This window comes from Macaca thibetana, chromosome 11, assembly GCF_024542745.1.
Source record: "Macaca thibetana thibetana isolate TM-01 chromosome 11, ASM2454274v1, whole genome shotgun sequence".
NCBI classification, from domain to species: Eukaryota; Metazoa; Chordata; class Mammalia; order Primates; family Cercopithecidae; genus Macaca; species Macaca thibetana.
The window spans coordinates 11888037-11915824 of record NC_065588.1 but is presented as its reverse complement, the minus strand read 5'-3'; the positions used below and the strand labels follow the sequence as shown (position 1 = coordinate 11915824).

The window sequence follows — 27788 nt, the reverse complement described above, 5'->3', positions numbered from 1 at the left end:
TCTCCTGGTGCGATCAGATAATCCATCTGTCTAGATTGGATAGACACTTGAGGAGGAATAATTCAAGATAATTTCTATTACACCACTATCCATGTTTTCTCAAGGGAAAAACATGTATTTGCTGCTTTTGATTAACATGTTAGTGGCTACAACTAAAACATCAAGTGGTCTGCTGAGCAGAGGTTTTCCTGCTGGTTTTACAAAATCAGTACAGAGGGCCATCTGTCAGCGTCAGCTTCACCTGGATTTACAGGTAAACTCTTCAGTATTGCTGACCAGGGTATGTGGGTGTGTGTATATTGGTAGCTATATGGAAACCAGATTGCTCTAATAATAAACACATTTCATTCCCCGCATGGAGGTTACTGGATCTTTGCTAAAGATCCTTTTTCCCACTTAGTTCCATAAATATTCTGGGGAAGCATGGCCTAGGATGAGTGGTCAGAATGAGAACCTGTTGTGATATTTCGTCAGCACCCACTCACAGTGTACTTACTCTCCTTTACCTGTAACTTACACCTTTTCTGTAACCTCTGGAATTAAAGACAGGAGGAAGGATGAAAACAAGATGATACATCAGAAAACACGGTGCAGGGGCTTAAAGGGCTAAGGAAAAATAAAGTGTTTTTTTCCTTTTTTTTTTTTCTCTTGTGACCAAGTCTCTCTCTGTGGCCCATGCTGCACTGCAGTGGCGCGATCTCAGCTCACTGCAAGCTCCACCTCCCGGGTTCACACCATTCTCCTGCCTCAGCCTCCCGAGCAGCTGGGACTACAGGCGCCCACCACCACACTCGGCTAATTTTTTGTATTTTTAGTAGAGACGGGGTTTCGCCGTGTTAGCCAGGATGGTCTCAATCTCCTGACCTCGTGATCCACCTGCCTCGGCCTCCCAAAGTGCTGGGATTACAGGCACGAACCACCGCACCCGTCCCAAAGTGGCTAATATTAATACGCTGAGTACCTTCCATGTGCCAGACACTTAAGATACTGTATGTTTCTATTTCATCAATGGAGAACCAGAGTCTGGGTGAGGTTAAAGAACATGCTTCCCAATTTCACACAGTGGTGCTAGAATTTGGAAGCAAAGGACGTCAGATTCTAGAGCCACAATCTTTCTACACTTTCACCCCAAAATGAGGAGTAAGAATGAAAGTGGCATTGTGGACTTAAGGAAGATCATAGAAAATCTATTAGAAAGATTTTTGTTTTTGTTTTTGAAATTTCCAGCATTTAACATGATGATTACAGAGCTGGAATTGGGCGACTGAAATGGAAGAGAGCACCTCCTGACATCCAGGGTCATGCATTCAGGCTCAGGGACACGGTGCTTTCAGAGCAAGGGGTTGTTCTAGGTCCTCTAGAGGCAGAAGGAGGAAGGGTGTCTGTGTGTCAGATGTGGTCAAGCTGGAGCACCAAGGCAGCCCCCAACCCTGACAAACAGCACATTCAAACGACACAGTGTAGAATGGCAGAAAAAGATGGGGTGGGATACAATGGGGGGAAATGCTCCAAGTCAGGGAAAAGGTTTGTACTTGAAGGACAACGCCCTTCTCCTGAGTAGAGCTTACTAAAGGAGACGCATCCATTTTCTTTTTGACCTCTCCTGCTTTCTACTTTCAGCTTCTTGCCTCGTGCTAAGTTTGGGCAGAAAGGGGCCTTAGAAATGGAGACCAGCATCCTCATTTTTCAGATGAAAAACCTGAAATCAACAGAAATATCTGAGATCACACTTCTTGTTTCGGAAATCAGGTAGTTATCAGTTCTTGTTTTCGTTTTTCACCATCTAGCGCAGTAAAGGGAAAAAGGGTAGACAAAAAAAAAACACAAGAAACCAGAAATATTCCTGTAAGTAGACATCTCTACTTACTTCGAACTGCACTAGTTCTGCGACTGTGTGCTCAGTGTTGTCTTCTACCAGGTGATGTTAGAGATTTGCACTGAGCCGTGCACACACTGCTGTCTAGGTCAATTCTAAGGTAGCTGGCTGGATTTAACATTAGGACTGCAGGGTGGAACATCTTCTCTTTATGCAAAGCTACCTGAACTGGTCGCCCTTTCGGGTGACCAACCATGCTGGTTTGTCTGGGACTGGAGGGGTTCCTGGGATGTGGGATTTTCAGGACTAAAACTGAAATCCCAGGGAAACTGTGACAAGCTGGTTACCCTACTGCCTTCAGTAGGATCACATTTTCAACTGAGCTAATACATGCAGACAGACAAAGTGCATTTAGCTGGAAGTTTTAGCTGGTAGAATACCAGCTAAATGGTAGTTAACGTTTTAATTTTTTAAGAAAAGAAGCAAGATGAAAATTAATGACTATAAAGGGCTTTGGGCCCTTGGGGAGGAAGGTATTCTCAAAGTAGGAAGTGTTAAGTTCATAAAAGAAACAATATGAGAAGGCAGTGGGGCTTTTTCATACCTAACAAGTATGACTAAACCTGTAAACACTTCCTGTTCCGTCCCGTGTTTTTCTGAAATTCGCTTTTCCTTAAAGGCCAAGAAGACAGAAAAAAAGTATTCTCTTTCTTCTCTTCTTAAGAATAACAGTGGGAAATTTCAAATCTCCAAAGACGCCTAAAAGTTTCATAAGCTCTTGCTTTTATATATAAATATTACGGAGAAACAAACAACACTCACTTTTCTCCATAAGCATCCTACATTCTTACTACATGAAATTTTCAGTACGAAGAAAACCATCTGATTAGAAAAGACAAATACTGGCAGTTAAGTAGCACTTACTCCTCCACCTAGTTATATTTTCAATACAAAAAGTTTTGCTTTAATTAAACACTGTATTAGGTGCTGACAATACAACACTGAGTAAGGACATACTTTTATTTCACACGTCACAGTATCCTAAAGATCAAAACCTGCCTTTCTAGACTCACTCATGACTCTTCTTATTATAGTGGAGAAAGAGAGTTGCCCCTAACAGAAAAGCTCATACTGAATATCATTTTTCCCCAGCAGTACTTCCCATTCACGAAGAGCAGTGCTACAAAAGGCAGCCTCACTTTCACCCTTTCTGGGTCACCGACTACAACTGGAGAGGCTCAGCCTAGAATCGGGTAGAGGGGATGTGAAACCAAGGAGGGGGTTACACTGGGGAGCATGCCACTGGGCCTCTACTCACAGAAACAGCTTAAAGCCACCCATACCCACATTTGGGAAACGTGTGTCTCTGGTCTCCTGGAGGCATAAATTGAACGTTATTATATTCTAGGGAAGAGCAAACAGCAGCCCACTGAGGGGTCTTGGGCCATGGGAAAGTCTTCCGTTCCTCTACTTGTGCTCTGAAGGGTTGATTGTTGTACCCTCCAAAGCAAAAAAGGAAAATCAAATCCAGCTCAGAAGTCCGCCCACATTCTGCGGTGGGGAGAGTTGCCAAAACCATTCCCTGCACCTGTAGATTGAGGTCGCAGGTTCACAACTGTCAGATGTCCACACAGCAACACGGCTCCCTCACGGGAGAGTCCACAGTCATGGACCTAGGTTCTCTGCTGGGCTGCGCTGGACGTCCCGTCCTTAGAACTCTAAATCCTGCCTTTGCACATGCTTCCTTGGAGCTCTCCGAGGCCTTGGTGACTTGCACCTTTGTGCACACTACAATTGGCTTCCTGGAGCCTGGCAACCCCAGAGCAGCAGCCTCATTGGACTTCTGTTTGTACAGGACTTGTCAAGCAGGTTATGCTGCTTTTCTGCCACCTTTCTTTCCAGACACCTCTAAAATGTAAAGATATCAGGAAATAAGAGAGGGATAAGGTTTTCTCACCACAATCCCAGAGGCCTACGAAGTCTGCCTAGACCGTGGGCTTTGCTAAAGGCCTGCTGCTGGTCTCTTAAATGGTGCAGCATGTTAAAATGTCTAAGAATTGTAGAGGAAGAGTTGTCAAAAGTAAGGTCAGAGTCAAATGCACTGTGTTTCTATCATTACTGCTGGCCTCTTTCCAGAGGGAGTAAAATGCACCCCTCGAAGCTGGCAGCAAGTCCTCTGGTTGCATCAATAATTTTCCCTTGCACAGAAAAATCCCCCAGTAACGCATAGATGGTCATGAACTCCCCTTTCTATTTTGCAGACCTAGAAAGTGTGGTAGAGAGAAATTAAATGCCTTTGTGAATCAGCAAAAAAGACATAGGGAAAAAAAACCCAGGACAGCTGGTCTATCTGCTTTAACCCATGCATTCAGCACACCACGGGGAAAATAGTTATTTTTTCACTACAAAAGAGGTGACCTTCTACTTCAGGCATGTAAGATTAAAAAAAAAAAATTAAAGATACCAGTTGTTTTGTTGAGAGAACAATCAATAAAATAGTAATGCAGGGTACAGTTTTATCCAGAGGTCAAGATAGCATCTAACCAAGGTCAAGAGACTGTATTGAATCAAGAGTTCAAAGGTCACTATCTTCCCCATAGTATGAGTCAGTCAAACTGAGATTGCTTCAAGGTTAAGGAAGGAATCATCAAATTGCCAGCAGTCATACCAAACAGGACAGGGAAACTGGCTATTCCTGTCACATCTCCTTTCCATTAATCATAAAGTAGTTGACCTAGGGAGCAACCCTCTCAGATTCCGGGAGAGTCCATTTATGAGACATGAACTCAAATCTACCACACAGCAGCCCAGTCCCCTCACCTGATCCCAGATGGCTGCCTGGCAGCTCTAAGGGCCTTCCAAAAAATTCTTCAGTTAAAGGCACAAAGCCTTTGAACAGGCTTCAATTCGAGTGCTTCCACCCAGAGGAGACTACTCAGGAGTTGAGATAAAATCCTGAAAACATGGGCAAAGTTCAACCGAAAGCTGCCCCTTCTAGGCCATGAACTGGAACACCTGGCCAGTTGGCAACGGTTCCCTCCTTTAGCAGATCTTACCTGCCTGAGCAGGAAACGGTGATAAGGCTAAACCTAGTTCATGTTGATTGTCACACTTTCTCACACTTGAGCACAGCCCAATTTAAAAATAGCCTTAAACTGTTGCTTCAGTTCGATATGTCACAGAGCCATCAAAAATAACAGAGAATGTATGTCAAAGTGTTCTGTAAGCTGTAAAGCCCAACCTACCATAGTATATATTAGTATATATTATTTTGATATTAAATAATGCTAAAGAATATTAAACTGTAAATAAACATTGATAACTATGGAACCATGTGGGTATACGGCTAAAGACTTGAAGTCAGATACAGGTAACTGTAACTATGTAAAAAGGCTCATTTTTTTTTTTAATCTTTTCAGGTGGTTTAAACATTTAATGAACAATAAAGTGTAAATGGTTTCCTTTAATTATAGATATCTATGATCCAATTCAACAGTGAAGCTAATGTCATAAATCTTAACTTGAAGGAGATTTCTAGGTAGATTTCCTCAAGGCCAGTCCTGCGTCCTCTATGACTGCAAAGTAAATGGACCTAATTTTTTTAAGCCATAGACAAGCAATCCCCAACCTTTTTGGCACCAGGGACTGGTTTGGTGGAAGACCATTTTTTCCACGGACTGGAGGCAGAGGGATAGTTTCAGGATGATTCAAGCACATGACATTTATCGTCAGATTCTCATAAGGAGCACAGAACCTAGATCCCTCACATGTGCAGTTCATAACAGGGTTCGTGCTCTTATGAGAATCTAATGCTGCCGCTAATCTGACAGGAGGCGGAGCTCAGGTGGTAACGCTCACTTGCCCGCCACTCACCTCCTGCTGTGCTACCCAGTTCCTAACAGGCCACGGACAGTACTGGTCTGTGGTCTGGGGGTTGCGGACCCCTGGTGTAGACTGTTCTCACAGGAGGTATCAAAGTGCTTGTCACTGCATAATCCACCCGTAATTTACTCCTCTGGGCTGAATAAACAGCCAGGTTGAAGAAGGAGTAGACAGGTGACAGGAGCCTTTACACAAGGCCCACGAACTGAAGCACAGATCGCAAGTGTTATAAGAAGGGGAGGCCGGGGAGCGGTGGCTCATGCCTATAATCCCGGCACTTTGGGAGGCCGAGGCGGGCAAATCAATTGAGGTCAGGAGTTTGAGAATAGCCTGGCCAACATGGTGAAACCCCGTCTCTACTAAATTTTAAAGTTTAGCCGGGTGTGGTGGCGCGTGTCTGAAATCCCAGCTACTTGGGAGGCTGAGGCGGGAGAACTGCTTGAACCCAGGAGGTGGAGGGTGCCGTGAGCCGATATGGCACCACTGCACTCCATCCTGGGCAACAAAGCCCCATAGGGCCTCCTGCCATGGAGCCACTGGAGGGGCTCACACCTGTGGGCCACCAAGCCCTTAGGCCTCTTCCCCGCCTGTGATGCAGCCTAAACAGACATGTGCTGTAATGCCGTCTTCACTTTTCATGACCATGGACATCACAGATCCATTCCCCTCACACTTTTAATCAAGCCTCTTAGCTAGAAAACCAGCTCCAAGGAGCCTCAGGGGTCTGTTTTCTTAGGTCTTATTTCTTCTCCTCTGAGTCTTTCTTTAAGATGATTATGGCTCTCCAGTGACTTCACAGGTGACACCGAAGAGGGAGATGAGGAACAAAGCAATGCACAATGATCAAAGGGAACAGATACCACAAATAGAACAGAAAGCTCCCAGGCACGCTGCCACCACGAGGGAGAGGGCCCTAAAGGATGGTTTTTACACCACAGCGCCTACACAACAAAAGCTGGGTCTGTGAGGTGTGCGCTTGGCTTGCGCCCGCCTGCGGGATGCCGGGCATGTCTGCGTTATATAAGGTTTCTCCTGTACTGTGCTCTCTTCCGGGAGTCAGACAAACTCCCCATTCAACGGCTCTCAATCCAGGGTGGCTGTTTACAGATATGCAAGGGCAGGCGACCTCCTCAGAGCTAAAAGGCAAGTCCTCTGCATGCTGGTGTTCCAGCCGCAGGTCACCTACCCCCACAGTCCAGACAACGTCCCTTCCCTGACACAGAAGCCACTGTGCGTGCCCTTTCACTGAACTGCTGCAGACTCAGATTCATATCCTGGCAATGATATTTCCCAGCCGTGTGATTTGCACAAGTGACCTGGTCCCAAACCTTGGTTTCCTCACCTGTAAACTGGAGATAAAGACACTTATCTTGAAAGACTCTGCAGATGAAGTGAAGTTGTATGTGTGTGTCGATGGCTCCCACTCCAGTGTCATACAGCGTCTGGAACACAGGAGTCATTTCTCTGCCTCTCTCTAGCCTAAGTACTCATATGCTTAATCCTGAAATAATCTGTACTTTTCTTTTAAGACAGGGTCTGGCTCTGTCACCCAGGCTGGAGTGCAGTGGTGTGATCACGCTCACTGCAGCCTTGAACTCCTGGGCTCGAGCAATCCTCCTACCTCAGCCTCCCAAGAAGCTGGGACTCTAGGCATGCCCTACAACTGGCTAATTGTTTTTTTATAGATGAGGTTTCACTATGTTGCCCAGGCTGGTCTTGAACTCCTGGGTGCAAGGGATCCTCCTGCCTTGCCCTCCCAAAGTGCTGGGATTACAGGTGTGAGCTACTGTGCTTAGCCCTGCACTTTTAAATTATTTGTGTATTTATAGTGCCTCCCCACCTAGATTATGAAGGAATCATGCCATTTTCATTTTTACTATTTACTGTATGAGCTAAGTGCATAGCAGGTACACAAAATTACCTGTGGCCTAGGCTACTGAAAGAGTGGATCACTTCCCCACATCCAAGGATATCTGGTACTGTTTCCTGAGTAAACGACTGTGGGTTCTGAACACAGCTGGTCTCCCCTCTGTTCCTTCAGCTCCTCACACTCCTTCTTCCAAACATACCCCTTGCCATTTCAAATGCCCTTAAGAATTCTCACGAGCCAACTTATCCATTCATTTGGTCATTTCTTGAGTACATTTCTAGAGTACATAAACATTTCTTTAGTATGTAACCATATGCCAAATATAAGAGGCACTGTGGATACACAGCTGGATGTAGAAATAGCTAAGATACAATTCTTGCCTACCCTTGAAGCAACTGGAGGGAGTCAGATGGGAAGTTAAATGTCTTAGTCATGTTGTGCTGCTAGGAAGGAATATCTGAGACTGGGTAATTTATAAAGAAAAGAGGTTCATTTGGCTTACAGTTCTACAGGCTCTACAGAAAGCGTGGCCCTACCATCTGCTTCTGGTGAGGACCTCAGGCTGCTTCCACTCATGGCGGAAGGTAAGTGGAGCCGGCATGTGCAGAGATCACGTGGCAAGAGAGGAAGCAAGAGAAAGGCGGGGACAGCAACCAGGCTCTTTTTAGCAATCTGCTCCTGTGAGAACTAACAGAGCAAGAACTCACCCCACCGCAGGGAGGACAGGAATCTACTCAAGAGGGATCCGCCTCCATGACCCACACACCTTGCATTAGGCCCCACCTCCAACACTGGGGATCAAATCTCAACATGAGGTCTGGGGAGAGAGACATCCAAACTACAGCAGCAACACTTGAAATCATACAGATGAGTGTATATGTAAATCCTGCGGGAAAGGAAGAAGCCATAATTCAGCCTCAGAATAGGATTCGGAAAATTTTAAAATATAGATGGCCTTTGAGATGGACCTTCAATGCACTTCACTTTGTTGAAACAGCAGGTAAAAAGGGAACTCCAACCTGGTCTGTTACAAAATACGGCAAAATTTATTAAAGCATCCCAAGGAAAAAGCCCGGGGCTGCCAAGTCCTCATCAGCGTCTTTTCTCTCATTTTGAGCCATGCACGCTGCACAAAAGAATTTTCTTACAACTAAAATTTGGAATTCTGACCAATTCATTCACACACATATTCACAGCATGACATATAAGTACTTAGCACTAGACTAGAAATTGAGTGGAAAAGAAAAAAAAAAAAAAAAGCTAAAAAGAAAGATAAGTCTTAAGAGCTCCCTGCAGATTCCTGGCAGGGAACACGTTCTGGAGAAAAGATGTACCACGACCCAAGGTGAAGCTGATGGGGAAATGGGCAGGGAAGGGGGGTGGCCGTAAGTTCACGATTAAATAAACAGTCATAAAACTAGACTTCCCAAATGCAAATCTGAAGAACCCCAGGGCAAGAGGATGAGACCTATGTGTATGGACACTGGAGTAGCCACAAGCGAAACTCCGTTGTGATATAGTTAGGGTCTGCCTTACAATTTCACGTCAATACAGAGCACCTAGTCCACATAGATTTGAGAAACCTACAAGAGTCTCGTGCATGGACCTCACAGCCAGACAAGCCTCATATCTAGAGACATATCTACTACAAATATCTTAAGGAACTGTTTAAACAATTTTTCCAAGTTCACAATAAACCTTCTCTAAGGTTTATTATTTTTCAGTCCCCCACTCCCCTCAACTGTTTATTCTTGTCACCAACTCAACCCTCTTCTGATACACAGAGCAGAAATACAGGCTTCCTAAAGACTAGGCCTTACTTGTCTTTGTATCCTACCCTCCATCTCTGCTAGTATCTAGCAGAGTAACTGGCACAGAGTAGACTCTCAATGTTCATTTAATCCTCAGCCACAGGGCAAGCAAAGAGAAACAATGAGGAAACAGACCCTGGAAAATCACATCGCTTACACATTCTCCCCTAAGTACAAAGTCTCCTGGTGCTGATGGGCACAGACCCACTCCACAAGATTGGCTCAAAATACTCAAGATCCACAAACATGCCTTGCAGCTTCCTCCCAAACCTTACATACTCCATTCTCTGGGAGCTGCCTGCCAAGAAGGCTGGGCATGGAAACCTTAAACCTTGCTGTAAGCCCTGGCCACATCAATGGTGCAAAAGTAGCCCCTATCAGGACCTGTCAAGAGGAAACCTGAGCTGCAAGAGTAACCAGAGACTCAGGCAGCTGACCTGCTTACAATCCTTTAGTTGAGAGTTTAAACCAACTGTAACTGGGCAGTACTTGACAACCAACTTCCCTAATGAGACCAAGACTTAGGAGAGCTGACACACAGCACCCTTAGGTCAGGGGCTGCGGACGGAGTATGCCGCCACTGCACTGGGTCAGAGTGTCTTCCTCTGGGCACCCTCAGGAGTGTAGGTCCCACCCTTCCAGACCAGGGCTCCTATGCTCTTCCTGGAGACTCCAATGACACCTGGCCTTGTCCCAAGGAATACTTGTTCTAAAGATTTTGATGGGTGGTCCAGGTACAAGCTAGGTGAACTAAAAGCTTTATCAATGGTTGGTGATGCCACCTTATCTTGATGTGCGGGCGTCTGCAGTTGGGGAAAAGAAAGAGCAGAGGCCAAATTTACCAATGTGTTGGTCAAGGAGAGGCCAGGATAGGACAAAGGAGGAGAAGGGAACCCTGACAGATAAACCCTGTTTGATTTGTAAGAATAACGAGATTCAAGTAATTGATGTTCACCAAACTCCTACTACGTGCCGGGTATCACGCTGGAATAAAAAGCAAAGAACAGGTGAACAGTCCTGAAAAAACTCATAAAGGTCATACTTTATAACCAATGTACATTTTCTTTTTCATTTAGAATTTATGAATTTTGTCTCAATACGGCTTTTGAAGAGCAAGAAAGAATGGAAGAGAGAGAAGGAATAATTGAGAGAAAGTGGAAGAAACAAGGCAAGCCAGGACATGGGAAAGGAGGGAGTGTGAGTTGTGAGTATAAAATGTGATAATCCTTGCAAAGTACTGAGTCAATCTCTGGCCTATAGTAAGTGCTCAAAAAATATGAATAAAATATTCATTGTTACAGAGAGTCTATAATTGTGTCATACCAACCTACAATGCACACTTGCCATACAGCAGGCAATATTTTAAAGGCTTATCACATATTAATTCATTTAATACTCACAATCGTATGAGATACTAGGATTCCCATTTTACAAATGAGAAAACAGGGATACAAAGAGATTCTGTAAACTATCAACTACCCAGTCACACAACTACCAAGTGAGAGATCTGAGATCCAAGCCCAGGTAGTCTGACTTCGGAGCTCAGCTTCTCACTGGTTTCACTGGTGGTTATTAAAGTGTGGTCCCTGGAACAGGGAACTTCTCAGATTTGCAAATTCTTTGTCCCACCCCAGTCCTACCAAATCAGAGAGAAGCGCCCAGCAACTGTTTCTAAAAGCCCTTGAGGTGATTCTGAGGAATACCAGAATTTGAGCACCACTGCGTTAATTACATTACAGTGCTTCTCCACATGGTGCCTACACGTTAAGACAGATAAGAAAACACCACCTCCTCCCCAGATCCGGCCTCATCTGACAATGTGCAAAGGTCAAAATATTTGGGTTGTCCATTTCTCTCAGTTTAGGGCCTGGCCTACAGTTGGAGCTTGGGAGAGTAACTTCAATTGTCTTCATTTTCAGAGAAATCAATTTGGCTTTTCTGACTTTACTCTTTGACGTAGAAAGACTAGGAGAGAATAACGGACCTTGAATATTCTTAGAACGGTTTAACTCCTTCATAACATCTGAACATCGGTTAGCAGATTTAATAGGCTGCAGTGTCCCCAAATATCCACCATTAGATTAAAAATGAAACTTAAAAGAAAGTTTTGCTTCCAGTGTGTTAATGTAGCTTCCAACAAAGCCTAGCAGGTGAATGTATCTCTACATTTTACTGGAGTTAATTCAATTACTCAAAGTGATTACATAGTTTGTGGATTTTCTGAGCCTCCTGCTTCTCCTCCCTGGAGCTGCTCACCTTTTGGCCATTTCACTGTTCATTAGCACCTGTACTGAGGGTACTCAGGGGAGAATAAAAGGTGAGGAAACTCAAACCAGTCGCCTTTTCTCCTTGTTAGCAGTTCTGATAAAGACTTGGTGGGAGAAGAATTATTATTGGCTAAAACGAGACACTGGGATTATCTATGGCTTCAATTTTCCATGGTCTCCCAGCCTCTAATTATCCGATACAGTCAAGTCAGCCTAACTTCATAGTGACAGCCCACTGTACAAGTGAACAGGGGCATAATATTCAAATTCTAGATTTTCCACAGAGGTAACCTATGATACATTCTTCCTTAAATTACAGCTCTCAAAAATGCCAAGGTGATGGACAACTTTGATCACAGGTGAAAAGGCTGCAAAAGTGATCCCACAGCATTTTAAGAGCTGACTTTTCCCACCATTCAAACTTTCTATGACCTAACAGAATATGTACATCTTAATATTTTACTCTCATAAGAAAAATAAGGAAACTGATGTTCATTAGGCATCTATTATATGCTAGGGTGCCAGACCCTCTGCTGGATATCTTATAAATATTATCTTGCTTAATTCTAGAACAATTTAGGAAATATTTTTTCTTTTCCAACTTTTATTTTAGACAGAGGGTTTACGTGTGCAGGTTTGTTTCATGGGTATCTTGCATCCGGGTGGTGAGCACAGTACCCAAGAGGTAGTTTCTGACTCATTACCTCCCTCCCCCTCCTCCCTCTAGTAGTCCACAGTGTCTGTTGTTCCCATGTTTATGTTCATGAGTGCTCGATGTGTAGCTCCCACTTATAAGTGAGAACATGCAGTATTTGGTTCTCTATTACTGCATTCATTCACTTAGGATTATGGTCTCCAGCTCTTCCAACATGGTTATCCATGTTGCTGTAAAGGACATGATTTCATTCCTTTTTATGGCTGCATAGTATTCCATGGTGTATATGTACCACATTAAAAAAAAAACCAAATCCACTGTTGATGGGCACCTAGGTTGATTCCATGTCTTTGATACTGTGAATAGCATGGCAGTAAACATACAAGTGTATATGTCTTTTTGGTATAATGATCTATTTTCCTTTGGATATATACCCAGTAATGAGATTTCTGGGCTGAATGGTAGCTCTGTTTTAAGTTGAGAAATCTCCAAACTGCTTTCTACAATGACCAAACTAAGTTACATTTCCCCCACTGGTGTATAAGTATTCCCTTTTCTCCAAACCTCACCAGCATCTGTTATTTTTTGACTTTTGGTAATAGCCGTTCTGACTGGTGAGACAGTATCTCGTTGAGGCTTTGATTTGCATTTCTCTGATGATTAGTGAAGATAAGCATTTTTTCACGTTTGTGGGCTGCTTGCATGTCTTCTTTTAAGAGGTGTCTGTTCATGCCCTTTGCCCATTTTTTAATGGAGTGATTGTTTTTTGCCTGTTGATTTAAGTTCCTTATAGATTTGGATATTAGACCTTTGTTGGATGCATAGTTTGCAAATATTTCCTCCCATTCTGTAGGTTGCTGTTTACTTTGTTAATTCTTTTGCTGTGCAGAAGCTCTTTAGTTTAATTAGTTCCCACTTGTCAATTTTTGTTTTTGTTGCAATTGCTTTTGGGGACTTAGCCAAAAATTCTTTGCCAAGGCTAGTGTCAAGAGGGGTATTTCCAATGTTTTCTCCTAGGATTTTTATGGTTTGAGGTCTTAGATTTCGACTTAACCCATCTTGAGTTCATTTTTGTATATGGTGAAAGGTAAGGGTTGTTTCATTCTTCTGCATATGGCTAGCCAGCTATCCCAGCACCATTTATGAATAGGGAGTCCTTTACACCATTGCTTGTTTTTATTGGCTTTGAGCAAGAAATTTTTATCCTGATTTTACAGACAGGGAAACTGAGGCTCAGGGAACTTAAATCTGAGTTCATTAGTGTCAAAACTAAGAGCTGAACACACAGTTGCCTTTGCCTCTCCCAAAAAACAATGCTGTTTAACTATACAACTCAGCCTCAATGGTTTCTCACTTCCATCCGGAACTGTCTTTGACAGCGCTCTCTAGGCTTATTACGGAGATGACTGTGCTGATGGCTCTTTGTGACTCTTAAAGATTAAGGCTGTGCCTGAACATGCTAACGCCATCCTCAGAAGCCCCTTCTCATATCTTCAGATATCAACTCTTTCCCCTTCTATAATCACTGATACCAGTAACCCGCAGCTTCTCGTCCTTTGCCAAATCCGTATGAACTGCCACCAGTCCTGTTTATAGCTTCTGATTCGTGGGAGACCAGGCATTTCCTGCATGGTGGGAGCCTGAGGCCACGGTGGGAGAGGGGGCGGTAAGAGATGCCTTTCCTTCCCGGATGACTCAGAGCCAACGACTGTGCCGGAGCCCAGACAGCAGAAGCCTGTGCCCTTGGCGTCACCACAGGACCGCTTCCTATCTCAGTGAGGGAAGTGGCTGAAAGAGCCAGTGTGAGGGAAGGGGAAGGAAGGAGGCAGAGGCTCTATTAACAGTCCTCATCCCTGCCTTCCATTCCCGCTTCTCTCTTGTCCCTTGACCCAGACCCACCCCCCTGCTGGATTTTAATGCATGGACTTGCCTTTCTCAGACTCAAGCCTGACTCTGCCCTAGCAACCCCAAAGACGCCACAGCCCACCAAGTTTCTCCCTGTGAGAGACATCGAGGCCTCTTGGTGTTGGCCAGAGATAAATGCATCTTTATTCAGAGCCCTGTAAAATTACAAACTAGTTTGCTTTATTACTTGTCAGCTGGTCCTTCCTTGCCATCCCTGGTGAGTGGAAGACAGGCTAGCGTGACTGCATCTCAGTGCAGGAAAATGCTAGAGGAGCTTGTCCTTCAGGGAAGAAAATCTCCTGATGTCTATACAGAGCACTTACTGTCTCTATCGCATGACAGACCTAAAAGATCAGGATCTTTCGTGGCTCTGCGTTTGTCAGTATTTTTAATATGCATGACATTGCCCAAAGAGACTGTGAGATAACGTGGGGCAAGGACCACATTTCCTTCACCAAAGAGTATCGATATGATGCTAGATTTCCAGGCACTGCCTCCTGACTTGAGATGCAGGCCTCCTGCGTGGAGCAAATGGATTCCAGACTCCAGTATACAGCTCCCCGTGGTGCAGGCTTCAGTTTCCCTCTCCCCAGCGGCCTCACTAACAGGGTGGCAGCTTAGCCAGCCCCTGGGCAGCTTCAACAGCTTTGATTACATCTGGTCTGCTTCCAGTCGTGGAGATGCCAGAGAAATCACACTGATTACCCTGACAGACTGGATGAAACACGAAACACATACCTTCTGCACAGCCTCAACAACTTCAGAAGAGCGAGAACCCAGACACTGGGCAATGCCTGTCTGAATGACTCTTTCGGAATCACAGATCAGGGATCTGCCATCAGCTCCCACAGTGATTGGTGTGCAAGTCTGGCAGCCCTCAACTGATTCCTGCTTATTCTAAAATACAGTATGGAGCACTGGGCTGGCTTTGTGAGCGTGCGACCTGTAACCTGTGCAGTCATACAGAGGTCGTGTGCTTGTCTGAGAATTTTTTTAAGACACGGTCTTCCTCTGTTGCCCAGGCTGCCTCCCAGGCTTGAGCAAGCCTCCCACCTCAGCCTCCCAAGTAGCCGGGACTACAGGTGCACACCACCATGCCCAGCTAATTTTTTTTTTTTTTTTTTTTAAGTAGAGATGGCGTTTCATCATGTTGCCCAGGCTGGTCTCAAACCCCTGAGCTCAAGCAATCTGCCTGCCTTGGCCTCCCAAAGTGCTGGGATTCAGGAGTGTGCCACCACACCTAGCCAACCTGGATTTGTTTTAATGCTCTGTGGCTATCTTGAAATTCTTCATAATTTTTGAACAAGGAGCCCTACATCTACATTCTGCACCAAGTCCCACCAGTTACATAGCCAGTCCTGCCGAACACTAACTCCATTCAGTCACTTCAAGACATCTTGTAAGTCTGGGAAGCTGTGCCAAAAGAAATGGGGCGTGGTCAGGCAAGGGGCGAGGTTTCGGGCTGAGGTGTGGGGGCTGCTCAGCACAGGGGAGCTCAGGGTTCCCGGAATAGGGCAAGACACCAGCTTGGATCAAGGAACCAGGAAGGGCCTCTCAATGCACATAAAAAATATTGCCCACTTTGGACCACTAGTTTTTGGAAGTTTCGAAAACTTCCCAAATCTATTTCAAGTTTTTATTATGGGCCTTATTTCTCTCTCTCTCTCTGATTTATACAAAATCTGACTTTCCCCCATGTTTCACAGAAGGTTGTTTTAAAAGGTGGCATTCTATTTGTTTGTTCTTTTCAGCCAAGAAATTTGCATGAGGTAAGGGGTTGTTGAGATTGAGAACTCCACTTCCAGGCTGTTAATTCTCTGTTGAAAGTCCAGGCCCACTCAGCTAGAGAACGTATTGCTGCAGCGAGTAGCTGGAGGTCAGATACCACTGATCAGGCCGAGCGGGAGGGAATATCAGGGGACACTCACAGTGTAGAGTCTCTCTGGGTACAAAGTTCTCGATGATCATCAACAATAAACTACAGGAAAAATGTCCCACGGTGTATTTTCTAAGAAATGGCCTTGGGAAAGCATTCTCAAGTGTTTTCAAAATGAGTCAGATGTCAAAGACATTGCTTTTTTGAGTGCTTCAGTAACTGTCTTGTGATCACTTGCTGGCACATGAGGTCGAGCCTTTTATTAATGTTCTCAGACATGACAGCTAGAGATGGACAGATGTTCCTTAAGCACACACATGTACACGTGCCCCATAGCATTACCGTATTACACTATGGGGAAAAGCAGTTGCCAAAAAGATATTTATTTATTTAGGATAAATGAATATTCCACAGCACCCCTGCTTGTTACTACAGTCTGTCTGAATCCCTGTGCACAGCCTGTCCTCCAGAACCATGAAATCAGCAGGAAACAGATATGTTTTATGGGCTATGTGTCACTTAGCGCCGCCTGTGCATCCTAATAGGTGATGAAATAAAGGAGCTGTAGCAATTGCCATTGAAGCTGAAAATGGGGCACCCTTGGCTCCAGGTTTGTCTACTCTCAGGAAGGCAGAGTCGGTTGCCTGCTCTTTGCAAAAGGAAGAAAATGGAACTGAGCAGACGCTGCTGTATTTGGAGTGGCAGAACAACATTAACATATACGATGCAGGAAGGAATACAACGTGGGCAAAATAAAGCTTTCCCTGAGGCTCAGGGGAAGCATCTATCTGTGTCCACCGAACGCCCAAAGCACCTCAGCATCACCTGCTGAAATACGTGCTTGGATGAGAGCTTGCCATTTACCATGCTGTGCTTTGACCCTTGGAATCAAAATCTACCTAATGATTTTAGATCTAAGAGATAAAGAGTCTTTGCCTGCTTAGAAGACTGGGAGAAGTGGCTGAGCAGTTTATAGACCGTGTACAACTGTCTGAAGGCCACAAAGGTGCTCTTGGCACTGGGCAGCATGAACATAGAGTTGAACCACACAGATCTGGGATGCAATAAGCTCAACCTACCACAGCAGTTCAGATGACTATTTCACTTACCATGTGAAAGAAAAATCATATAATTTTAGAGCTGGAAAGGAAAAGAGTGATGCTCTTGTTTGAGTCCCTTATTTCAGAGATAGAGAAATGCAGATGTCTAAGGCAGTCCAGCTGCAGCTCTGAATAATGAGTCTTCAAAAGCATCCTTGGAGCATTACTAGCAAAGAAGGCAGAAGAAAGGAACTAGTCCTGCTCTGCCCACATCCACCAACTTCAGCCAAAAGTGAACCAACTTCCACCAAATACTAACATGAATGCCAGCGCAGAAACTGAAGCAGGATGATGGACCCCACTGGTTCAGGTCAAGTCACTTGGGTGGCATAAATCACTCCCAATTCACCAGATCACAGACCTGATCTTCACATATTTGGTTCTGAACGGTTCTTTTTTTTGAGACGGAGTCTCACTCTGTCGCCCAGGCTGGAGTGCAGTGGCACGATCTCAGCTTGCTGCAACCTCCGTCTCCCGGGTTCATGCCATTCTCCTGCCTCAGCCTCCCAAATAGCTGGGACTACAGGTGCCTGTCACCACATCCAGCTAATTTTTTGTATTTTTAGTAGAGACGTGGTTTCACCGTGTTAGCCAGGATGGTCTCAATCTCCTGCGCTCGTGATCCGCCCGCCTCTGCCTCCCAAAGTGCTGGGATTACAGGCATGAGCCACCGCGCCCGGCCCTGAATGGTCTTAAACATAAGGGTAATAAGCAAGATGTGGCTTTCTTCAACTTTTCGGTATCAGATCCAGAGCATTCAGCAAATTCCCTTTTACCCAGATTGCAGGCTTAACACCATCAGGTCAAAGACACTATTCTTCTCTTGGCTCTCCTATTTATGTGAAAAAAAGAATTGCTAAATACTATTATAAGAAACCTACAGAAACCTGATGGAAATTCTCTGATTTGAGTCAGTTTTCCTTTATCCCCTCAATTTAGCTATTTTAAGGAACTCAAAGCCCTTACTTCCAAAGGTCACATTGTGAAGTTGTGACCAAAGTAATAGAGAGAAATCGGCTGTCCTAAATCCTCAATTCATGATTATCAACGAAAACAAAACTGCGTCCAGAAACAAGGAAAACCATGCATGACCTCTATAAGTTCGACTCTTCATCAGGAGCATCAAGGAGCACTCATTAGGAAAGCAGAGGAGTACATGGCACAGCGTGGCTGGGACACACCTGGGTTTGGATCCCAGCTGTACCACTTATTAGTTGCACAACCGTGGGTGAGTTACCTCCCTGAGTTTTGGTTTTTCTCATCCCTAAAATAAACATAGCATCCCGATTTCATAGGATGGTTGTGGGGATTGAAGGTGATAATGAGTATTTAAACCACCTGGCACTCAGTATTTATTTACTAATGGTGACCTCAAGCTCCATTCCTGGTTCTGATAATCATTTCGTATCTTGGCCTCCTTCTCTTCATCTTCAAAATAAAGTAGTCAAAATAAATAATCAGTAGGATCCATCTCCACTCAAGGCTCTAAGAAAAGAAGAATGCTCAACTCTCCACTAATCCAGTCTATCTAAAGGCCAGTGAAAGAGAAATAGCCTGTATTTCCATTATATCGTATTCAGTGTATATGCTCATAAAACTATCGAATTTGATGTCACCCCAAGAATTCCTGCTCATTTGGGTTAAATAAAAAAGACATGGTCGGCTGGGTGTGGTGGCTCACACCTGTAATCCCAGCACTTTGGGAGGCTGAGGCGGGCCGATCACGAAGTCAGGAGATTGAGACCATCCTGGCTAACACGGTGACACCCCGTCTCTACTAAAAATACAAAAAATTAGCCGGGCGTGGTGGCGGGCGCCTGTAGTCCCAGCTACTTGGGAGGCTGAGGCAGGAGAATGGCGTGAACCTGGGAGGCGGAGCTTTCAGTGAGCCGAGATCATGCCACTGTACTCCAGCCTGGGCGACAGAGCGAGACTCCGTCTCAAAAAAAAAAAAAAAAGACATGGTCTTCGACATTTGAAAAATCTCAAAACTATCTCCACATTTTACATCCTACCGCCCCTGCCACGGCTTTGTCATGTAACGTGAGTATTATCTTTAATCATCTCCAAACTGGGTGTGATGGGTCCATGGTCTTCCTTCTCCAATCCACCTTCCATGACTGTCAGTCATCTCTTCAAAACACAGAACTGACCATACTCCAACCCTTTAGCTGCCTTCTAGCCATCTTTGTGATCGTCAAAGCTCACAAGCATGCCTCCCTACCTTGTGTTCCAGCCACTCACATACTCAACTCACATGCCCCTGCCCTCCTCACCAGTAGTCTACTCCGACCCTTCAATCTGAAATAGTCACTTACTCTAGACCTTCCACACCACCTGTCCACGTGTCTGTAAGTGTCTTACATCACTGACCTTTTTTTTTTTTTTTTTTTCGCCTCAAGGTATGATTACTTACCTAAAAGTCTGTCTCTATAGCTGGACTATAAGCCTATAATTTGTGCCTTTTCCATCACTGGTTCTCAGCCTCTTGATCCTGCCTGTGTTAAGCCATGCATGTAGTAGGTAGTTCATAAAGTCATACTGAATTATTTACTTAATTGGTTTCAGCAGGCCCCTAATCAAATACATGCTAGAAGAGAAGAAGCCAGGCTGCACAGTTAGGCAATTCATTATCACAGTATCTTTGATTAGTCAGCTATCACTTTGGAAAGTACAGAGAACTGGAGGCAAGCCCATGAGATGTTGGACATGAGGCTGGTTGAGTTTTGATTGGGAGCAAAGAGCAAGAGACAGCAGTTATACCTGTGCCCAGGAAATGTGGGGAGGCCAAATCTGTTTTCTTTCTGTCTTCCCTTGCCTCTCTTTTTTTATCCTCTTTCCATCATTACCTCCTTCTTCCTCTCATCTCCAATGTTAATTCACTTGATAAATATTTAGTGAGTGCTTATCACGTGCTAAGTACTGTTCTGACACTAGGGATACAGCAGCAAGCAAAATGACGCCCCTGTATTCTAGTGCAGTGCTTCTCAAGCTCTAATGTCATATTCATCATCTGTGGGTCTTGCCAAAGAGAAGAATTGGACTCAGCTTTCAAATAAAGGTGATGCTGATGCCACCAGTCCACATCCTCTCGGAAGTAAGGTTCTAGACTAGAACACTGGTTCTCAACCTTGGTTGCACATAGGAATCTCCTGGGAGTTTTATAAAATACCAATGCCAAGTCTCTTCTCTCACATTACTGAATTTAATTGTTCTAGAACACAGGAGAGGATTTTTTTAAACTCCCAGGGTGATTCTAATGAACATCCAAGGTTGAGAACCACTGTATTAGTGGGAGGATGTAGACAGAAATAAATATAAATTCCAGATAAAGACTACGAAGAAAAATAAAGTAAGGCAAGTGCAACAGAACGTGAGAGCATATATTATATTATTTTATTTATTTTCTATAAGGTGATCGGGGAAAGCCCCTCTGAGTGGAAGACATTTGAACAGATACCTCAAAGAAGTTTAGGAAAAAGCCATGACATTTGAACAGATACCTCAAAGAAGTTTAGGAAAAAGCCATGACATTTGAACAGATACCTCAAAGAAGTTTAGGAAAAAGCCATGCAGTCATCTGAGCTCCATGTAGAGGAAACAGCAGATGCAAAGGCTCTGAGGGAGAAGTGTGCTTGACATGTTTGAGAAATAGCAAGAGACTAACTAATAACAAAAGAGGAATAGCAAAAGAACATTCGCTATGAGACTTCATGGAAACAATGGTTTACAATCACAGTAAAACAAGTAATCTAATCTTAACGGAAAGTCTACACATACAAAGGCTGAAGGAGAGTTCAATTTGAGTAACGATTTAAATCTAAAAGGGTAATTACCAAACATTTGAAAGCAAAGGCAATGCACACGTATGTGTTAGGGCAGAAGAACTGTATCAGATAAATATAATTATCCTCATTTTAGAGGATAAATATCATTATCCTCATACAGAAAGTGATCAGAGGCTCACTGAGGCATGTTGCCCATGATCACATAAGAGCTAGACCAACTCCATCCTGACTCCATCAGGATCTGTTCTCTTTCCAGTTTGAACTCATCACCCACCTGGTCGTTCCCCCTTCTTCTTACTTCACGTGTGGCTCCCATCTCAGGAAGCAGGTGGGAGGTGAAGGGCAGGTGTCAGAGGTAGGAGGAAAAGGGTAACAGTGAGGGGAGAGAAGGGAAGTAAAGGAGGCAGAGAGAGAAAGGCTCAAGCGTGAAGAACAGTGGCCTCCTCCGTGCATGCCTGCACCTCCTGACTATTCACACCTGATGCTCACAAACTCCTGAGAGAGGGGGAATGGTTGATTTCAGGTGTCAACTTGACTAGGACGTGACACCGATATTTGCCTGAACACCGTGAAGATGCTGTTTAGATGAGATGGACATTTAAGTCAGTAGACTCTGAGTGAAGCAGATTGCCCTCCACAACATGGGTGGGCCTCAACCAATCAGTTGAAGGCCTTAAGAGAAAAATAATGGGGTCCCCCATGGAAGAGGAAGTTCAGCCTCCTGACTGCAATATCAACTCTTCCCAGGGTCTCCGGCCTGCCATCCCTACATATACACCTATCTATCTATTGATATCAACAGCAATGTGGATCTCCTATTGGTTCTGTTCCTCTGGAGAACCCATTACCATGCCCATCTTCAACGAGATGATGGGTCTCCGAGAGGTTTTCCAAGGTCACATGTCTAAGAAGGGACTGGACTGAGACTGGCACCCAGGTCCTTTCTTCTACACAGGACCTCTGTTAGAACTGCCGTTTCATCTTAAGTCTCAGACCAGATTAAAATACTAAAAATCTGACCACACACAAAATGTTTGTAATTGCAATTTTATCCCTTAAAACGGATTAGATGGATGAAATAGGGACTACAGCAAAGGCAAATGAAAGGAATGTACTTCACTTTGTCTACACTGGATGAGATGATTATCTTTTTGATCTCCGAGATTGCTAAAAAGTAAGACGGGGGGTGAAGGGAGCGTGTTTACCGGGGTTCAAACGTCCACCTGAGGATTAAACAAAACGCTTTGTTTTCATGAGGCTTCCTTGTTAGGCTAGAAAATAATGATGGGAAACTAACACAATCACAGATGCCAGGCTAGAATTTTAGGACTAAAAAACACAGAAAAAAGGCTGGAGTTTGCTGGAGCCTTGACAAAACAGGAGACAGAAAGTGGAAAAAAATAGAGAAAAGTGATTCAGTGATGCAATTCCACCCACGGGGGGAAGGTTGGGAAATACCATACAATTCTTCCTCCAAAATGTTGATCAAAATACTTTCTGGTTCAAAAATAATGATGTTGAAGAAAGCAAGGAAATGACGTACAAATCATGACTTCAGACGAATATTCCTCTATACCTTATTCATTTTACAGTCATTAAGAGTATGTCCCTAACAGGACCCAGGGGCCACTGTTCCCTTGTTTAGCTGACATCTGAAAATGCTTTAAGGATAAATGTTTGGAAAACAGAAGAGCAGCCTAGATCTCCCACAAAAAACAATGGCACACAATGTTCTCTTTCCTTCAAAAAAGGAATTTCAGGATTAGAAACAGTTATCTCTATATACTGGTGTCTATGTGAGACTGCAGGAGAGAAGGAACCACGATGTACGAAGAAAAAGGAAGGAATATGTTCCAAAAAGAAAGTTTCCACACTTAAATGGGTAACTTCTGTTCCCTCCACAAATGAAATGCAGAAAACTAACCTCACAGGCAAAGAAACTCGTAGAACTCTTGCTATGTGACGGTCTTCTCAATGTATTGTCATTACTAAACAACTGAGTGAGACTCCATCTCAACAGGCAGGGAAGGAGTTAAAAACACTGAAGAAACAAAAATAATGGGCTGAGTTTGTGCTGAAAACCTGGAGAAATATGGCTGGGAAAAGAAAACGAGAAAGGAGAGGCAAAACTTAATGCCAGATTCAATTCTCTGGGGACACCCAGAGCTCCCAAAGAATGGGCAAAGACCTTCCATGCTATTTGCCCAACTCAATCGATTAGTGGTGGTCAAACTAAGGAGTGCTGTGATTATTTAACATTTGCTATGGTCCTGTGAGGGAGAGGAAGTGCCAAATATTTACCAAGTCTAGCTGAGGCCTATGACCCTCCAAGCTAAAGCTTCCTCACCTGATGCCTAGTCTCTGCTTAGATACAGATGCCTAGTCTCCTGTCTTAGTGGGCTATCCTGCAGCCTCCAGATCTGCTTAAAAACAAAGTAGGGGGCAGCTTTCTTGACGTGACCAGAGAGGAGACTCATGACCCTACACATCCACTAACCATCATGTCCTAGAGGCACCCTACAGGACTTCTTCTTGGGGCTCAGGAACTGTGGCCACCAGAAGGCTTCTGTCAAAGAACCAGAGCTTTCTAGGAAGAGCAATACTTTCCTATCAACAACCCTCATTAGCCTGCATCGGTTCTAAAAATGCCCTAGCTATCAACTAGCAGAGCACAGGGCCCCAAGGCAACAGGCACACTGTAATACTAGCATTGTAATACTAACAGTAGCTTATATGTGTAGAACACTTTCCAGTTCATAATATGTTTCAGAAGCATCAGAAGCAAGGGCTCTGAAGTCGGACTACCAGGACTCAAATCCCATTTCTATGACTTTCTTGCCATTTTCTCACTGCAAAATGAACATAATGATAGTAGTTACCACCTGGGATTATTGTGAAAATACCATGGAATAAACAGGCAAAGCACTTAAATCAGTATCTGGTACATGGTGACACATAATAAATATAGACTGACATCTCCCCTCATCTCTGGGGCACATGAGGAGACAGGAGGTCAGAGAAACTAAACGCCTTTCCTTGTAACAGGCAGAACCAGGGCTCCACACAGAAGGTATGGGAAAGCACAGACATGAGTGTGCATGTGTGCTGGGGAGGGAGTAAGGGTCTCTGAATGACCAGAGAAAGCCATGGAGCTTTGGGAGGGGACAGAACACTAAAAAGGAGAAAAGAGTACTCCAAAAAAAGCTGGCCTTTCTTTTACAGAAAATCAAGGTTTCTCTTCCATGGTGTAGGCCAGAATCATCCAAATGCCTTTCTGGTATGCAACTAATATACTGCTGATCTCCTGATGTGAGAATACTCTGCAAATTAATTCTGCAGTGCTATCTATGTGGCATGCAGAGAGGTGTGATATGCTGTTATTAGTCAGGGTTCTCCAGAGAAACTGAACCAATCGGGTGGTGTGCGTATATATAAACACATACACACAAAAATATTTATTTTAAGGAACTGGCTTATTGCTTATGGAGGCAGACAAGCCCCAAATCTGCAAGATGTGCCAGCAGGCTGGAGACCCAGGGAAGAGCCGGTGGTGCAGCCTAAGTCTGAAGGCCGTCTGCTGTGGCATTCCCTCTTTGGTTCCATTCAGGCTTTCAACAGACTGGGTAAGGCCTACCCATATTATGGCGGGCCATGTGCTTTACTCAAAGTCTACCAATTTAAATGTTAGTCTCATCCATAAATACCTTCACAGAAACATCCAGAAGAATGTCTGATCACACATAGGGGCACTGTGGCCCATCTAAGTTGACACACAAAATTAACCATCACTTGTGCCCTAGGTGTTCGGCATTCAGAGATCCTGTATCACAATTAAGAGATTTCCAAAGAAAACATGAGATCTAGCCAGGTGCGGTGGTGCACGCCTATATTCTCAGCTATTGGGAGGTTAAGGTGGGAGGATCATTTGAGTTCAGGAGTTCCAAACCAGCCTGGACAACATAGCGAGACTTCATCTCGAAAAGAAACGAAACGAAACGAAATGAAACGAAAAGAAAAGAAAAGGAAAGAGAAGAGAGGAGAGGAGAAAAGAAAAGATCAAAGGCTTTCAAAACAGAGAAAAAAGGAAAGGAATAAAATCTGTAAAATTTAAGACAGTGGCTAACTGGGTTGGAAGGCAGAGGCAGAATGAGGAAGAAGGTAGAGGAATATAGGTAGGATATCAATATAAGTCATGTTAGTTCTTATGTTGGGCGGTGAGTTCATAGGTGTTCACTGTATCATCATGCTTTGTAACCCACATAGCTTCTTGTATATGTATCAAATATTACGTATAGAATACAATGCAGGGGAAGGAATCAAGCTTTCCAGGCACGCGTGTCCATCACCTCAATGCAGCCTCCCCTGACCACTCCCAAACAGACATTTCTCTTTCTCTGATCAACTGTCTAATCCATTCATGAGCTGATATTGCTAGGTAACTTTTCATGTGCTTAGGTCTTGCCTTTTCAAATGGATTTTAAGTCCCTTGAAATTCTGGCACAGTTTCTTACATATCTTTCTACTCTCCCACAGGGTCTGAGTGAGTGTCTAAGAAACTCAGTAAATTCTCATTGATGGCTGAAAAGCAAGATGAGTTGGGGTAGGAATAACAAAAACAAACCAGCAGAAAAGCAGGGTTGGTTGAGTGGCACTGGGTGTCAGCTTTTTGGAAGTCATTAATGGCTCCAAAAGCTGGCTTGAGAGATCAGAAGCCAGGCAGGGTACATCTACGATTCCTGAATGTGCCCAGAATGAAGCAATGCCCATCCCCCACGATACTGTCGTACAAGTGGTACCTGTGATAACACAGCGAGGCTTGCAGAAGGGAATGTATGCAAGACGGGGGGAGTCTGGGCCGTCTGTGATGTCCAGACTGCAAGAAGCCAGTGGAAAAGTCCCTCCCAGGGAGGTGACACCTCAGCTCCAAGTTTCCTTAAGAAAACGCAGTTACAGCACCATGATGCTTCTTACTAAGTCCCCACATTTCCAGTCTTTCAGCAGCTTTCCCACTCAGTTTGTTCAATAGCTTGGAAGACAACAGGAATCCCTTGCAGAGCACAAGTGAGGGCTGCTTTATCTGTTTTCAAATTCCAAGTCTGCATTTTTGTTCTTTTTTTTTTCACTGCGACTCCCCAACCCTAAACTTGAGATGCTCCCATCTGTCCCATGAACCCCAGCTTTGTCTGGCTTATTCCAATTTAGGTGAAAGAGATCAAGGCTGGATGTGGTAGTGACAGCTCTCTCCTGTTGGAAACAAAGGTTACCCTGAAGGAAATGTACAGCGTTCGATGTATGCTCACCACAGAGAGAAGCATAAACAGAATACTCAAAATTATAACGGAATAACTTAAAACCGGGCTGAGAAAATCACAAATACAACTGCTAAGGGAAGAAAGGATAGACTTCGAATGGCTTATAAATTGATCCTGCTAAAATGTCACTTTACTGCCATAAGATAGGAGAGAAAGGTGAGATTAAAATGATCATAACCACGTTCTAGTTCAGTCTCTCGGTTAACAGGTAAATATGGCCCTGTGAGATGACATGCCAGGTCACTGGACAGAGAAGAACGAGAGCTAGGGATCACCACTCCATGGCCAATGCCTGTCCGCCATGACATTCTCTAGGACAGATCACCTTGGCCACTTGCCACGTCTGACTCGGAGCCTGTGTACCTGGCACTGAATCAAAGAAAGGTCCCGATTAGAATCCATACATCTATATGCAGGAGGTTAGAGGGTAAAAATTGAGGAGAAAATCAGTCTTGCCTTCACACTAAGAAGGAAAATCATCAGAGGCTAAAGCTATCTGAGAACACCTATGGTTCCGAAATTTCTCACGTTTAGAAGAAAACGCTCCATGATGACAGAATTCTCAACACCAGCCTGCTATTTGGAACTGAAGGGAACAAGTGAGAGCATGAAAGGGATCGATGGAAACGCAGCGCACAAAGAGGATTTTCAAAAAATCTACGTCCAGTTCAGGTAGAGAAGGGCTGCGATTCCCACAGGCGTGCTCCCGTTCTAAGCCAGGAGACCACCTCCAGCAGGTGAGCCTGCCTGCCACAGCAAGCCTGCCCATGGGAAAAGAGCCCGCTGCTCAGGATTCTTTATTATTTTTAAGACTTCCCATTTGAGAGGCAGGGAATGTGAATTTTTCCCTCTCCAACACGTTTTTTTCACGTCTAGCCTCCTTTACACAGCTGCTCTTCTTCAAGACTCTGCAATTGAGCGCTCTTGTTTACTTTCTTCTGAGTTCCCTGAGGTTTGATTGTTGGGGCCTGTGCAAGTCAGTGATTAGCATTCTGACTTCAATTCCGTCTTCAGAGTCAGCCAAAGGAGTCCAAGAAGTTGGCCACAACCACCCCCTGGGAACAATAGACCCTTTCTACAAAATACAGGTTTGTCTTCCTTTTCAAACACACAGGAGTTGGCCCTCTGGCAGAGGTCTACCTGACAGTACAAACTGTTCGCTGGGAAGTAAAGGGCTTCCCAAGCGAGCAGCATCAACCTGCAGGTCATATGTGCATCAGAGTAAAGACTTCACCTCGATTCCATGTACAGAACTCAAAAGATAAACTGTATGCCCCATCTGAAAGAAAACAGACATAGCCGGGAATGCAATGGTCCTAGAAATACCTGGCTCATAACAGTCGGGCCCTGCAAGGGCAGCTGGGCCGTATGATGCAAGCCAGTGCTCTCCCACCCTCTCTACTTGTCTCTTATCTGTCCTGCTCACAAAACAGTGCAGGTGACCCTTCTGTCTCCTAGCACCTAAAGCTGAAGTCATTAGGAAACTCAGTAACCTGCTAGGTAAGG

General features: G+C 44.3%; 1 protein-coding gene and 1 long non-coding RNA gene across 3 annotated transcripts in view; both read right to left on the bottom strand.

The window, feature by feature from the left end:
- ETV6 (ETS variant transcription factor 6) overlaps positions 1-27788 on the bottom strand; it is a 248238-nt gene that overhangs the window by 162634 nt on the left and 57816 nt on the right. The gene's annotated exons all lie outside the window — the stretch shown is intronic.
- LOC126930800 (uncharacterized) overlaps positions 135-27788 on the bottom strand; it is a 51116-nt gene continuing 23462 nt past the window's right edge. The window contains exons 1-2 of the long non-coding RNA XR_007717683.1: positions 20729-27788; positions 135-20685 (exon numbers count right to left, since the gene is read on the bottom strand). The exon at positions 20729-27788 is cut by the window's right edge and continues 23462 nt beyond it. This is a non-coding gene — a long non-coding RNA (uncharacterized LOC126930800). The remainder of the gene's footprint in view (positions 20686-20728) is intronic.